Here is a 15170-nt window from a genome sequence, read left to right as displayed (position 1 = left end):
AGATTTGGCATGCATAGCCTGTTTGGGGCTGTTGGTCTGCAGGATTGTTTGCTGCTGATTGCTGAGAGTTGAATGTGCGTGGGCACCGATGATGGTGTTTGTACTGAAATCTTGACACTGCTTTCTCCCTCCACAATTGAACAGGGAGTCCACTTCAGTCCAGTTTGAAGAAACTGGTTTAAGCTGTTGGGAAGCATGAATCAGATGGTTGGGTGTAGAGCATCTGTTTAAATCTCTTTGGCACATTTCAACATCAATCTGGTATAGATCCACTCAGATGAAGATCTTGCACATTGCACTCACTCTGGCCTCAGTTAAAAAGGCCCTCAGCAGTCAATGGTTTGGTCAAGAAGGTGTTGAGATTGACCTACATGCCTTTAAAAGAGCTTCAGCTCTCCCTACATGAATGTGGCAGAAACTCTTGGAACATTACACTGTCTTGAATTAAAGGTGGATGTTGGTTAGTTAACAGTTTGATTTTGGTCCTTTTCTCTCAGTTGAATTGATAAACGGCTTTCGTCTTAAAATCTACTACTCGTTGTCAGTTTCTTTGTCTCTCGCCACGGCATCTGACAAAGAGATGCTCTACAGTAGGGGTAGGGAACTCCAGGCCTCAAGAGCTGGTTTCCTGCAGATTTTAGATGTGTCCTTGATCCAACAAGGCTGAAATAAATGGCTAAATTAGCTGCTCAACATGTCTTGAAGTTCTCCAGAGGCTGGTAATGACCTAATCATTTGATTCAGGTGTGGTGAACCAGGATGAGATCTAAAACCTGCAGGACACCGGCTCTGGAGGACTAAGGTTCCCTACCCCTGCTCTACAGCCACAGACTCTGGTCAGGAGAAGAGATTTTCCAGTGCCTACTCTCCTGGGTTCAGGTGGGTGAAGTGGAACAGGTACATCCTAATGCAGTTTATGAACACATGACTGGTTATCATGTCTTCAACTCGCACTGAGCCTGACATCAGTGTGGTTGTTAATGCTGCAAAACAGGATGGTTTAAACAGATGCTTCGAAACCTCTGCAACAAACCACCTGCTCCAGCAGAGATACTTAAACCAGTTTTGTGTTCCAGTCTGTGAAGCTGCAAAAATGGCAGACTGGAAGACTCTGATGGCTTTCATCAATGAGGATCTCAACAGGTATGTACTCAGCATTGTTGCCCAATGAGCAATGTTCAAGTGAAATCTGGTGGCAAATTGTAGGAATGCAGCCAAAATGCAGAGTGTTTGTGTGATGCTATTCTGTATAAGAGTGAGCAATTTAGCCATTATTTAATTACTTTTTTGGTATCATTCAATGTTCTAAAGTGACTTGTGCCAAAGCATAACGGTAAATATTCTGACCCATGTGGACCATATAGTTATAATCATCCCTCCTTTTTCTCTTGTCGTTTTTTTTTTGTTTTGTTTTTTTGTTTAGGCGAAGACTTGTTGTCAGAACTGAAGGAGGAAGTTTAGGAAAACCAGCACATGATGTAGAGAAAATTCAGCACTGTGGCTCGACAGGAGCAGGTCCTGCCTTACCTGAACACCTTTTTCAGTGATGGAGCTTCCTGTTTGTATCCAAACACTGGGTCAGTTAAAGAGGGTGGGGGGGGGGGGGGGGGTAGAGAAAGGCCACTTCCTCCCTTGTGTTGGTGTAGCTGAAGTTGTAGAAGTTAAATATTGCACAGTGCTGTGCCAATATTTTCTCCTCTTGCCTTTGGTGCAGTTTATCCATCTAGATTATTTTGGTATGGACAACCCACTTTTGTAGTTTTCTCTGAGCTCCGTGTCTCTGAAAAGTAACGTTTCCATCCTAAAGAAATCCAGACTGTGTTACAGATCTACTGACCTTGTAGGAATTCTTTTCTTTCCTCTGAACTACATCTGCTAACCATATCAGTGTCCTGGAGGAAGCACGTAAAGGCTTTGAACAAGAAGCTTGACTTCATGACAGGCTTCATGCTTCTTTGTAGTTGGCAGGTGTAGACACTGCACCAGATTTCTGAGTTTCAACAAATTCATGCATTTCAATAATATTTGGTACTAGAAAAGGTGGCAGTCAAGAAACAGGCAGTGCTTCATTTAACAAAGTCAATATTTACAGCAGAAAAGATGCAGGTCTAGATCATTGGCTTTAAATATTTATTAAAAACCCTGGACTAACCTCCAGCCTTAAAGTCTGTCATGTCAAGAAACATGAACAGAACATTTAAAATGGCTGTCAGATAAAATCCACAGCAAACCTGATATGCTGCCAGTGCCAGCTAGTTTCCATGTTGGAAAAACACAGATGTGGAAGTGCTTTAAATTTCTCTGAAAACCACCAGCATGTGGTTTCATAATCAGACCTCCACGCATCATATTTCTGCCATGTTGTTTTTGAGACCAGTATGGCAAAAATCCTCATCTTGAGGCTCCAGAATGAGAATTCACAAATAAAAGGGGCAGTAACAGCAGCTACAGCCATCTTTATGCTGTTAGCAAGGCTCTCCACTTTGTATAGAAACTTGCACTGTGAAGTCCGGGGTTGTTTACATTCAATGCGGTGCTGAAGACACTGGTGTTGCAATCATCATCTACATTATTTCTACAATTATTGGAAAATGAAACAACACATTTTCATCTCTTAATGTTATATAAAAAAAACCTGTGATGGTGCTCTCTCTGATTTTCCAGTTTGTGTTTTGGATAGACTAAAATGTATTTACAATAGCCAGAGCCGACTGAATTCAAATATTTCTAAAATCTAATGGATTAAAAATAAAGGACCTAAAATTTACCCTGACTTCTATTTACTAAAAGAGATCAAATCTGAGACTCTGCTATGTTGAGCTACATAAAAGCAGAAATAGTAAAATTTAATACAAAAAAGCTGATATACATTAGTGTCTGTAATTAAAGGAGCATTAGCAGCTGGCAAGGCTCTCCACTTGCTCCTTCAAAACTTGTATTGTGAAGCCCGAATTTGTTTACATTCATACCAGTGTTTAAAACAACAGGGTTGAATTCATATCAGTTGTCCAGTGGCATCGACCAGCCAAACATCTGGTATGTTGTTGTTTTTTTTTGTTTGTTTGTTTGTTGTTGTTGTTGTTGTTTTGTTTTTTTTTTTTGTGGAGGGTCCATTGAGGTCCAGGCACAACCTTGCCCACAGGATGATGATAGGGGCCCTGATAATTTGCACCCTTTGTGATTGAGTTTACCTCCAGGTGTTGGGTGTACTCCCTGAAACTGAATCACTGAAAGATGCAGAGTCAGTTCTTGTGTAATTATAGTCAATACATTTCACCAAATGCAATTAATTCCCAAGATAATGACTGAATTAAAAACAGTTCTGTTTAATAATTGGAGATACTGGCATGAAGTGGGACGCCCTGATTGAGATGCTGAGAATCTGGACTCCTCCTAAACTTTCTCCTTCTGTTTTGAACCAAGTCTTCACCTAAAGATGGAAGAAAACAGAAAATATTTAATGAGTACAATAGACCCAAAATTCAAAATGAATTCAGTTTCTCATGTTCTAGTAACCTTGAAAAACACTCACCTGTTTGTAGGTCAGTCCTGTCACCTCTGTCATCTCCCATGGGTCATGGTAACGTTTTTGGTTAAAGTGATGGACAAGAGGTTTTTATCTGGCTGTCTGAGAACAGCCCCCGGGTCCTTCCTTTGACCACCTGGGTCTTTTCTTCATTCTCTCACACAGTGCTTTTGACATTCTGGTTCTGTGGGACAGCAAAACTGTTCCTCTGTGACAGAGCTGGAAACAGCTTCAGCAGCCTCAAAGATGTTGTTCCTCGTCTCCTTATTGAGAGCACTCCCCACCCATGCAGTGAGCTCTGCCATGGGGAGACTTCCTTCAAGGCTGCCGCCAGAACTCCACAAGTCTATATGGTCCACATGGCTCAGCTCATCTGTGGTGCCATGACTCACTGTAGAAAAGCCAATTATACCAGGGTAAACTGCTGAGTGGATTTTAAGGCCTAGAGTTGGTGTAGGCAAGAATGCACAGGACTGAAAAAATCATTTTTCCCTCATTGATCCACATTCATTGATTCATTGTTTAGAAAACTTAAAAAAAAAAAAAAACATTTAGAAAGTGGTCAAATAAATGAGCTCTCCTAAAACCTTCCACCTTATCTTTCTGAATATTCATCTTTGTTTGCAATTTATCATTTTAACCACTGATGTCTGAAGAAAAAGTGTAATCTCACAGATAATGACCTGTTTGTAGTATTGGGCGGCAGGATTTCAGTTTCTTTATACCAGTGATGTCAAAGTGATGCTGCAAGAGGTCGTTTATAAATTTGTAATCAGCTGTGTAAGATGGTAGCCTGGTATCATCTGCATATTAACTCGCCTCCACATTTACTGTGGGAAATGGCCACTGATGTGTGAGTGGGTTTGTTTCACAAATGCTGTGAGCCAGTGGCTGTGATTGGGCTGGGTTCACTGAAGGCAGGTGTATTTGATTGCACTCTAGTCTAGTCTACTTATACTCCAGACTACAAGTACTGCTGTTAGTGATGGCCAAATGAAGCTTTCTGAAGTGTTGAAGCTTGTATTGGCCAAAAGTATGAAGAGCAGCTCGAATCTACAACTTTGAAATGAACTGCTTCATTATCATTGCCCAGTCACAGCTTCTGTTTAACATCATGTGATAATTCTGTCTGATATCAGGCTAACGTTGTGGTGCTTTGAACCTGTATTTTTCTCTGTGTGACACAATTTTGTCTGTCTCATGAATAAATGTGATGAATAAATTTGTTTAAACATGAACAATGGTGTGGTCTCCCTTTACTAGTAATTTAACATTTGTAAACATAACAGACCAAAAACATACAAGAATTTGCCTCCACTTAGACTTCTTCTGTTCTTTGGATTCATCATCAAACCATAAAGTGCTCTGCTGTGAGAATAATCTCTGAAGACTTGGTTTAACTACAATTGAATATAATAAACATACAATATTTGGGCCTTTGAAAAATTCAATCGCTAGTAAACTGATGATAAATAACATGGAAAAATATTTTTCTTTAATCCCTTGAACGATTTTTATTTATTATCAAATAATGATGATATAGGAACCTCAATTGATTCAGCTAATAAAAGTGAATCTCATCCCATACCATTACCTGCTGGAATTAAGTTATACAGGAGCTTAAAAATGTGATTTATTAAAATAAATTATGGATTTTTTTAGCAAACAAAACAGAATGCAATTAAACTACATTTTGGCTCCTGTTTAACTAATATTTGCATTACTTCTAAGACTTTTCCTGTAATATCAGTGCAAAGATGACAGTGTTAAAAGTGCAGAACTGTAATTTTGATTGGACGTGATGTAATTGTCTCAAACTGTACAATTCTGTGAGCAACAGCAGTTAATGATGGTCCGTTTGAAGCTGAAGACCGCATCACTGTGCTGCAGAAATACTGTGTCGGGGATTGGTACGTCTGAAGTTTAATTCAGTACGTCACTGCTTTAGTCCTTGACTCAATGGTTTATAAGGAAGTGAATCACTGGTGGGATTTGTGGTGTGTGTTAGTGATTTTGTGCAAGAGATCAGTGTGCAACATATTGAAATACATTATTGGTCCAAGCCGTCATAAATAGTAAGTAGTGGGAAGAAAATGACCTTCAATGTTAAGCTTTTTGTTGACGTGTACAGTGTAGTATAAGCATTAGAGGATCTTAAATAAAACGGTAACAATTATGTAAAAGTCATTTTAATGAAAATGAACAGGAACTTTATAGATTTTCAAAGAAAGAATATGAAAACAACACTTTTTTTTAAAAACGGTGCTCATCAAAATAGAAAACTGAACTTTTAACTTCCATCCATCTGTTCATTTAACTTAGAAGGAAGAAATGTCCTGCTGGTTAGGTGCATGTGCTCCCCTGTTATCTTTAACTGAGTTCACTTTGTGGCTGGGTGTTCTCTCAGTATTCTCTCATCACAAACCTGTTTTATTTGACATTTCTCTTGTGCATGAGTTTAAAGCTGGTGCTCCACCCCGCCGCTGCTCTCTTCTCCTCCAGTGTCACAAGGTGTGCCACAGGCTTCATTCTAGTCCTGAGATGTGACATTGGATAATGGCCAGAAAAGAGTTTTACAGATTGTGATTTTTCCTGAGTGAAGTGAAATGGACTGGCATTTATGTAGCACTTTTCTAGTTTTGCTCTTAACTCATGACACTTTTTCATATATATTCATTCAGCACTTTCATAAATGTAAGCGCTTTAGTCGACTTAAATTAGGAGCTCTGGCACATTTTGAATAACCTTTTAACCCTTTAAAACCAGTCAGAGCGGGCACGCTCCGTTTTGCGTAACTATTTTTAAATCCCGGTAGCACTGCAACCACGTAAGCTAGCGAAAAAAATTGTTTTTGCATATGAAACCGAAGGAGTTGTACTTACATCTTATGCCATCAGCTTGTCCTAAGTCAGTTTCCTTCCACATAAAGCTTTGCAAAAACTGCATAAAAAGCACTTGCAGCAACAAAAACATAATATTCCAGAAACATGCTTTGCCGATCCGATCAGCTGTTTGTAACACTTCCTACGTCCATCAGCGCGAACTATCGCATGTCCGCCATGACCTGCCCGAAACCGGAAGTGACGTCATTTTCGCGGAAATGTAGTTTTTTACCATCAAGGCCTCATGAGCCTATACTTGTGTCTTTAAAAGTTATCTTTGACTTTATGACTTTCCGTGTCGTTTCTGGGATGCTCAGGACTCATATTGCACTGCTGGAAATAGTTTATTTTGATGCACATGCTGTGTTTTTGCAAATTTGGATTATAATATTTATTTTTTGTTTTTCCTGCAGTATATAAAAATTGGTGTATTTCAAAAATAAAACTATGAAGACACTTAAAATAAATTTCCTGTGGTGGGAAACTGTTTTGTGCAACTTTTTTGTATTTACAGTTTTGAGGGATAAGCCTCTTAAATTTCTCTAACTAGAAATATATGTTAAAAAGACAAAAACGATTTTATATTTCGTTGTAGTTTATTGCACTTTTTTGCAATTTATGCAATTACTATGCACTTAATGCATACATATTATTAAAGTTTAGGCTATAATGGTTGTATTGATGTATATCAACTTGAAATGCTCCCAAAAATGGCACTACAGCTGAAGGCTGTAAAATATAATATAAGCTCTGGCGGACTTGGTTCTATGGTAGGTCTTAAAGGGTTAATTAAAACCCAGTTAAAAACACATGAACTCATATAGCCCCTCTGACACCCTGTGTATTTCCACACATGAACACGCATAGCCCCGAGCACACCTGAACGCACATGCGCACACGCACGAAATCTGTCAAACAGGTTGTCAAACCGGTTTGGTTGGCCGCCATATTGGACAGGTAGCAACGTATTACTACTCATGGCCTAAATTTCTTCCCCGACTTCTTATTCCAAAGCCTTTGTCTGCTGGTTTGAAGACAATAAATAGCTGGATGAACATGAAAAACATGTCCATCACTGCGACTGGGGAGAGTGCCCACCCTATGGAAGACGTCCTGCATCGTCCCGGTCCCCAAAAAGAACCGGCCCAATGAGCTGAATGACTTCCGACCGGTGGCACTGACGTCACATCTTATGAAGACTCTAGAGCGGCTCTTCCTCAACCTCCTCCGACCACAGGTACAACATGCCCAGGACCCACTACAGTTTGCATACAAGGCGGGTGTCGGAGTGGAGGATGCCATCCTGTACCTCCTACACAGAGCCCACTCACACCTGGATGGGGGAAAAGGCACGGTCAGGATCCTGTTTCTTGACTTTTCCAGTGCCTTTAATACCATCCGGCCCTGTATGCTTCAAGAAAAACTGAACAGGATGGAGGTGGACCCCTGCCTGGTGGCTTGGATCTCCGACTACCTCACCGACAGACCACAGTACGTCAGGCTGAAGGACATCACGTCTGACACAGTGGTCAGCAGCACAGGAGCACCACAGGGAACTGTGCTGTCCCCTCTTCTCTTCACCCTGTACACCTCTGACTTCTGCTACAACTCTGAATTATGCCAATATTCAGAAGTTTGCAGACGACACAGCCATCATGGGGTGTATCTGGGATGATCAGGAAGAGGAGTACAGAAGTCTGGTGAGGAACTTTGTCGCATGGAGTCACACAAACCACCTGCAACTCAACACCTCAAAGACTAAGGAACTGGTTGTGGACTTCGGGAGGTCCAGAGAAGGTCCACTACCGGTTCAGATAGAGGGGGAGGAGGTGGAGGTGGTCAACAAGTACAAGTACCTCGGGCTGTGGGTGGACAATAAACTGGACTGGTCATGCAACACAGAGCACCTGTATAAAAAAGCCCAAAGCCGACTGTACTTCCTCAGGAGGCTGAGGTCTTTTAACATCTGCAGGAAGCTCCTGAGGATGTTTTACCAGTCGGTGGTTGCTGGAGTACTTTTCTATGCTGTGGTGTGCTGGGGGAGCAGCACAGCAAAGAAGGACTCATCCAGGCTGGAGAAACTGATCAGGAGGGCTAGCTCTGTGGTCGGCATGAAGCTGGACACTCTGGTGACAGTGGCAGAGAAAAGGACATTAAATAAACTGCTGGACATTATGAACAATGCCAGGCATCCTCTGCACACGGCCATTAACAACCAGAAGAGTCTGTTCAGTGACAGGTTGCTTCTCCCAAAGACAAGAACTAACAGACTTAAAAACTCCTTTGTCCCACACGCCATCAGACTGTTTAACTCCTCTCTGGAGGGGAGAGGGAGGGGAAACAGGGGGACAAAGGAGGGGGGAACAACTAAGCTGTAGTGCCTCTTCACCTCACTGTGCAATACCTTGTGCAATACTTTTGTAAATAGTCAACGGTGCAATAGACTCAATACTTGAGATGTGCAATTCACTTGTATTTTTATTTTTATTCCTATTTATTCTATTTATCCCCTTCGTATATTTTATTTATATTGTCTCTGTATTTATATATATGTGTGTGTGTGTGTGTGTGTGTGTGTATGTGTATATAAATATATATGTGTGTGTGTATATATATATATATATATATATATATATATATATATATAAATAATATTCTGTAACTCTAACTTCTGTCGGTGCTGTGCTTTTTTGGAAATCAAATTTCCCAGAGGAACCCACCCGAGGGATTAATAAAGTTCTATCTAATCTAATCTAATCTAAATCTTCTTGAGAGTCACTAGAATAAATTCAACTAGACACACAAGACAAAGGCTACTTTCACACTGCAGGTCTTAATGCTCAATTCCGATTTTTTGATCAAATACGATTTTTTTGTCTTCGTGTTCACACTACAAATAAAATGCGACAGCAAACGTGCTCTAGTGTGAACGCTCAAAGCGGCCCGCATGCGCAAAAGAAGACTTCACACACAACACGCTCTGCTTAGACCCAGAGCAAACAGTATTGTTTGACAGATGGCTGTTAATATAAAGACTTCGGACTTTACATTTCTCAATTTTTGCTTTAAGTTATTTTGTTATTTACATAATAATGTAAATAACCTAATAATTATCCTTATTGCTGTTTAAGAGAGGAGCGGTGCTTCAAAGGATAGCTGCAGATTTCTGTCAGAATCTGCAGATTATACAGTACAAATAAAATGTTCACATTTCTCCAACGTTGTCTTCCCAACAGTTTCACTGACATCTACACGGGATGGCCAGGAAGCGTTCGCGATGTCTTCTCGGGCGCTTCTCTGGCACTGATAATTGGCGTCTGTCTTGTGTCGGTGACGTAAAAGACGGATTTAATGCGACCTGACCGTTCAAACAGCAGTCGCTTTCTAAAACATAGGATATGTATCGGATTCAGTACCACATACGAAAGTGACCCAGATCGGATTTGAAAATATCGGATTTGCGCCGTTCACACTGTCATAGCATGATCGGATATGCGCTTTCTCCTGCAGTGTGAACGTAGCCAAAATACGTCCTTAAATGTCCTTTAAGTGGCAGAATAAATGAACAAACAGTTCCTCACTTACTTGAGATGAAATCAGCTCAGCTACTTTGAAAATAGCTTCTAATTGGTTCCTCCTTTAACAGGAAGGCTTCTCGGGGGTAAGGCCATCATACAGTCCAGCAGCCTTTATGGTTCTTCTTTGATTCAACAGGAACTGTGAGGAGAAAATTGTTTAGAAGATAAAGAAACTCACAACTCAGATATCTATTTTTTACATGCGCATGGGCGGTCCCGGTCCGATCTGCCTTGCACTGGCTTGCACAACAGATGTGACACAGAAAAACTGCCCAGGGCTTTCAGAGTATTCTTTATTTATACTTCAAGCAAGTTTCCACAGCAGTAGGAGTGGCATGTATGGAACTGATCATATCTCCTTAAAAGGAGAGACCTTTAGCTTGTCCGTTGAAACAGGAGATAACTTGGTATGTATAGAAAACAAAACATTCCCTTATAAGGAGAGAAAGAGAGAGAGAGACAGTTAACTTGTCTGTTAACACAGGAAGTAATATCGTATGTCACAGCATTCCTCTGCACATATGTTTTCACTCCCTTTCTCTGTGGTGGTTCCAATTCACAAGCTCTTCTTCCTTTAAATGAAGCTACAAATAAACATAATCACAAAACTCAAAAATCTTTCATCAGGAACTGATAGAAAAGCCTTTCAGTGCCTCCAGCCTCCACTGAAACACACAGGCATAAACACAAACATGAAGCTTAAAGCTGCCTTACCTTTTCTTCAATGGCCGCTCCAGATGGTTATGGTCCTTTCTGTCACATCCAAAGGCGTCTCTTGGATCCTGTTTTCTCCTGTCTGGTTCCTGTTGTGGGCTGAGGTGTCCATAACCCTGCTCGCCACTGTTTTTTGCATCTTGAGAGTCGTTGAATAAACCTTTTGAATTTGTACGCATTAACGTGGGCTACACAGACAACTTCTACTCAGGCTCCAGCTCCAACAAGGGTGGCTCTGATAAATGTGAGGTTTTAGCAAATAAAGAGTTCATTATAAACAATTTTTTTTCTTCCAGTGGATTGGATCTCCTGTTTGTGACTGAGACACAGATGAGAGTGGGTGAGCCTAGCTTTATTTCTGAACTGTTACCCTCCGACTGCTCATTTCTTAATGCTCCAAGGAGATCAGGTAGAGGAGGAGGAATATTGACTGTTTTTAAGAAAATAACTTTCACTACAAACAACTCCATGTACTGGTTTCCCCTCCAGTGTTGAACTTCTCATATCTGACCTTTGACGCTCTCAACCGGTTGTGTGTGCAGTAATCTATCAGCGCCTAACTTTAACAAAGATTTTTAAATGACTTTTCATGTTTTGGGCTGAAATTGTATCGAAACAGGATCGGATTATAATAGTTGGTGATTTTAATATTCATGTCTGTTGCCCTGATGGACTGCTTGCTCAGGAGTTTTTAAATCTTATTCAGTGTTTTGACCTTGTACAGTTTGTAGAAGGCCCTACACACCAGCAGGAGCAGACTCTTGACCTGGTGTTATCATATGGTTTATCTGTTTTATATTTGGAAATGTGGGATTCAGTGTTCTCTCATCACAAACCTGTTTTATTTGACATTTCTCTTGTGCATGAGTTTAAAGCTCGCGCTCCACCCCGCCGCTGCTGTCTTCTCCTCCACTTTTATAAAGAAAATCTTTACCGATCCCGAGATTACTTATTGGGCCCACCCCAGATGAGCTGCTTTTGCAGTTCCAGGAAACCTGTACTCAGACCCTAAACACTGTGAACCCATTAAAAACCAGGCTCTCAAAATGTGTTCCTCAGCCCTGGTTAAATGAATCCACCCGAGCAGTCAGGCGTCAGTGTAGGAGAGCAGAGTGAAAGTGGAAGAAAGACAAATGAAAATGAGAGAAACAGATATTTTTCTCAGATCATTGTGTTAAATTGTCATAATCGCCGTGTTCTCTTTAACACTATCAGCTCTACTCTAAACAACCCTGAAGCCTCTGCTGACACATGTAATCAGTTCCTTTATTTCTTTGTAAACAAGGTCGAGTCTGTCAGGTCAGCAATAGTACTTCCTACAAATGACCCATCAGTGTTTATTCTCTGCTCAGCTGTTTTACATTCGTTTGAGCCTGTTTCATTCACAGTTCTTAATGAGCTGGTTAGACAAATGAAACCCTCTGATTCTCCTGCAGATGTCAGGGCTCGCAAAATCGCTAGCCCTAGTGATATTTCCAGTCGGGCTACCAAAATCTATCTCAGCCCTGCCCGTCGGGCTATCATAGGAAGTAAAAATATATGACAATGCCTTTGCTTTCTTTTGCAAATGTAGCTGAGTCCTCATCAAAGAACAGTGCTCTTTAATGAATGCAGCACATAACTTTACATCGTAGAGGTAACAGGGAGACATATCGAGTTATCATATAGCCGTCTTAACTATATTCTAACTCTACAATTTCCCGACTGCACTTTCCTCTTATTTCACGACACCACCCTCTAGTGGTGCAATATGGTATAGTCAGACAGGACACAACATCACTCACTAGCTTACTCTTCAAACGTGGCACGTGAAATCTTCCGCAGCAAGCTTAAACGTGCTAGAGGTTGACTGCGCAGAGAATTTTAAAAAAAAAAAAAATCTCTGGCATGTGTAAAGACAGATGGATTTACGCAGGTATTTTAGTTCAGCTGAGCCAAAAAAGACAGGTCAGGATGAAGAAGGGACAGGCAAAGAAAGGCCTACCACAAAGCGGAAAAGTTATGATAAATCAGATTACGAGGCAAAAAGAAAGCGCAGTTTTTTGGATTCATGGACAAAAGAATTTCTGTGGCTGGAATATGACAAGGTAAATAACATGATGTTCTGCCGGGTGTGTCGTGAGTTTCCCTCTATTGCTGAGTCGACAAGCGCCTTTGTTACTGGGACCAGTAATTTTAGGAAAGACCCCATCAGAACTCATGAGAAATCTCTGCATCACAAGAAATGCATTGGTGCTCAGTCTGCAGCATCTGTCCCAGAACAAACACCAATTGCAAAAACCATACTAAAAATAAACCAAGCACAACAAGAAGTCCTGAAAAAGCTGTTTAGAACTGCGTACTATGTTGCAAAGAGTGAACTACCACTGGCAAAATTTAGCAGTCTTTGCAAACTTCAGAAAGCAAATGGCCTAGATCTTGGTTCCACTTACCTCAATGACCATGCTTGCAGAGAGTTTATTGGAACAATAGCACAAACTTCAAGAGACCAGATTGAAAAGGAAATTCAAGAAAGCAGGTTCTTATCCATTCTTGCAGATGGCAGTACAGACACTGGTATAATAGAACAGGAGTTGGTTCACGTCAGGTATGTGAGGGATAATGGTGACATAGCCACATACATGATCAAATGTCAGCCAGTCAAGAGTGCAAATCCTGCAGGTATTTTAGAGGCTATTGATGAAGCAGTGAACACCATGGGTATCAGAGAGGACACATGGAAAAAGAAAGTAGTTTGTGCAAATTTTGATGGTGCTGCAGTGATGATGGGTGAGAAAACAGGAGTAGCTGGGAGACTGAAACAGAGGATACCCCACATCATAACAATCCACTGTGTGGCACACAAACTAGAGCTAGCCGTGCTGGATAGCGTGAAAGGCTGTGAGTACCTGGTGAAATTTGAAGATACACTGAAAACCATCTTTAACCCTTGTATGGTGTTCGGGTCTGTGAGACCCGTGTTCAGTTTTTTTCAAAAGAAAAATTAAACAATTAATTATTTTTTCACGTGTAAATGTGTTGTGTCTTTCCACTCACTCCACTTGATTATAACTGATTTATTTATAACATTTTATATAAAAGAAAAACGAGAAGCACATTAATTCATAAATGTGATCTAACAAAGGTAAAGGGAAAAAATTAACCATGTTTGCTGTTCATATGTCTTGTAATTGGGATGAAGTAAACATCTGTTGAGTAATTTAACATAAAATTGTTTGATAGTGTTAATTTGGAAAGCCAAAACTCTAGCGGGTCCACCAGACCCATGAACACTGGCTGAGTAACAAAAATACGAACACCACACAAGGGTTAAGATGTACTACTATTCCCCAAAGAAGCGAAGAGAGCTGACAGAAATAAGTGAACTGCTAAATGAGAGGCTGGCACATTTCAGTGGGCTGAAGAGCACACGGTGGCTTCTAAGCCGGCTGAGATGTCTAAAGGCTGTGGAAAAAAATTACACTCCCACTGTTGTTCATATGGAGAACATGGCAGAAGGAAGTGATGTCAAAGCCGAGGATGCAGCCAAGGCTAAGGGGGTGGTGCAGGAGATGAAGACTGAGAAATTTGTTCGCTTCCTGCATTTCATGTTGGACTACAGTACCATCTTATCCAAGTGCTCTACTGATTTTCAGCATGATAACCTAAACATCACACGAACAAATCAGTTAGTTGAGAGCACAACATCACGCTTACTCAGCCCAAAAACAAAACCAGGCGAATATCAGAAAACCTTGGACACAAAGTTCACAGCGAACCAGGATGGTAGCATTTGCTACTGTGGAACTCAGCTAACAAAAAGTCAGTGACCTGCTAGAAGAGGTGAGGGAACAGACAAAGACACCTTTGGTGCAGAGATCCAGAAGATTATTGACAACACAGTCAAGTACATGGACAACAGATTTAAAAATCTCCATGAAAAGCCTCTCTCTTGTTTCAAGGTTTTTGACCCTTCCACTCTTCCCTACCCCAGAGAAGAACTAGCAAATTATGGGGATGAAGAGGTGGATTATCTTGTCACACATTTTGCCTGTTTGCTAGATGCAGAAGAGAAAGAGAAAATTCCACAAGAATGGATGGATCTAAAAGTGTGGCTTGCAGAACGCCGGGGTCGCAAAGTAGATTGCTTGTACAGAGATCTCCTCTCTGAGAATCCAGAACACCTCTCTCATATCTTGTTGCTGGTGAAATTAATGTTGACACTTAGTCCATCGACAGCCATCTGTGAGAGAGGATTTTCTTGCATGAACCGAGTGAAGACAACACATCGTACCTCTCTACACCCTGAAACACTGAATGACTGCATGCAACTCTCCATTAATGGGGAAACAGTTGAATCTTTTTGCCCTGACAAGTCGATTCGTTTCTGGATGTTTTCTGGAAAAGGTTCAAGACACCTGGATCATAAAACCCCGACAAGAACAAAGAGCAGTGAAATGGAGGGCAATGCACACGAAGAGAAAGCTGATG

General features: G+C 40.9%; 1 long non-coding RNA gene across 1 annotated transcript; it reads left to right on the top strand.

The window, feature by feature from the left end:
• The first annotated feature begins 801 nt into the window (after positions 1 to 801).
• Positions 802 to 1571, top strand: LOC146567552 (uncharacterized). The gene is made up of 3 exons (XR_014893773.1): positions 802 to 879; positions 1077 to 1143; positions 1424 to 1571. It is a non-coding gene; the product is annotated as an uncharacterized LOC146567552 (long non-coding RNA).
• The last annotated feature ends 13599 nt before the right edge of the window (positions 1572 to 15170 follow it).

Source organism: Mchenga conophoros, linkage group LG9 (assembly GCF_057382185.1).
Source record: "Mchenga conophoros isolate Kocher_MC1m ecotype Shallow Benthic linkage group LG9, M_conophoros_male_GT1.1, whole genome shotgun sequence".
Classification (NCBI taxonomy): Eukaryota; Metazoa; Chordata; class Actinopteri; order Cichliformes; family Cichlidae; genus Mchenga; species Mchenga conophoros.
This window is presented reverse-complemented; position numbering and strand designations above follow the sequence as displayed.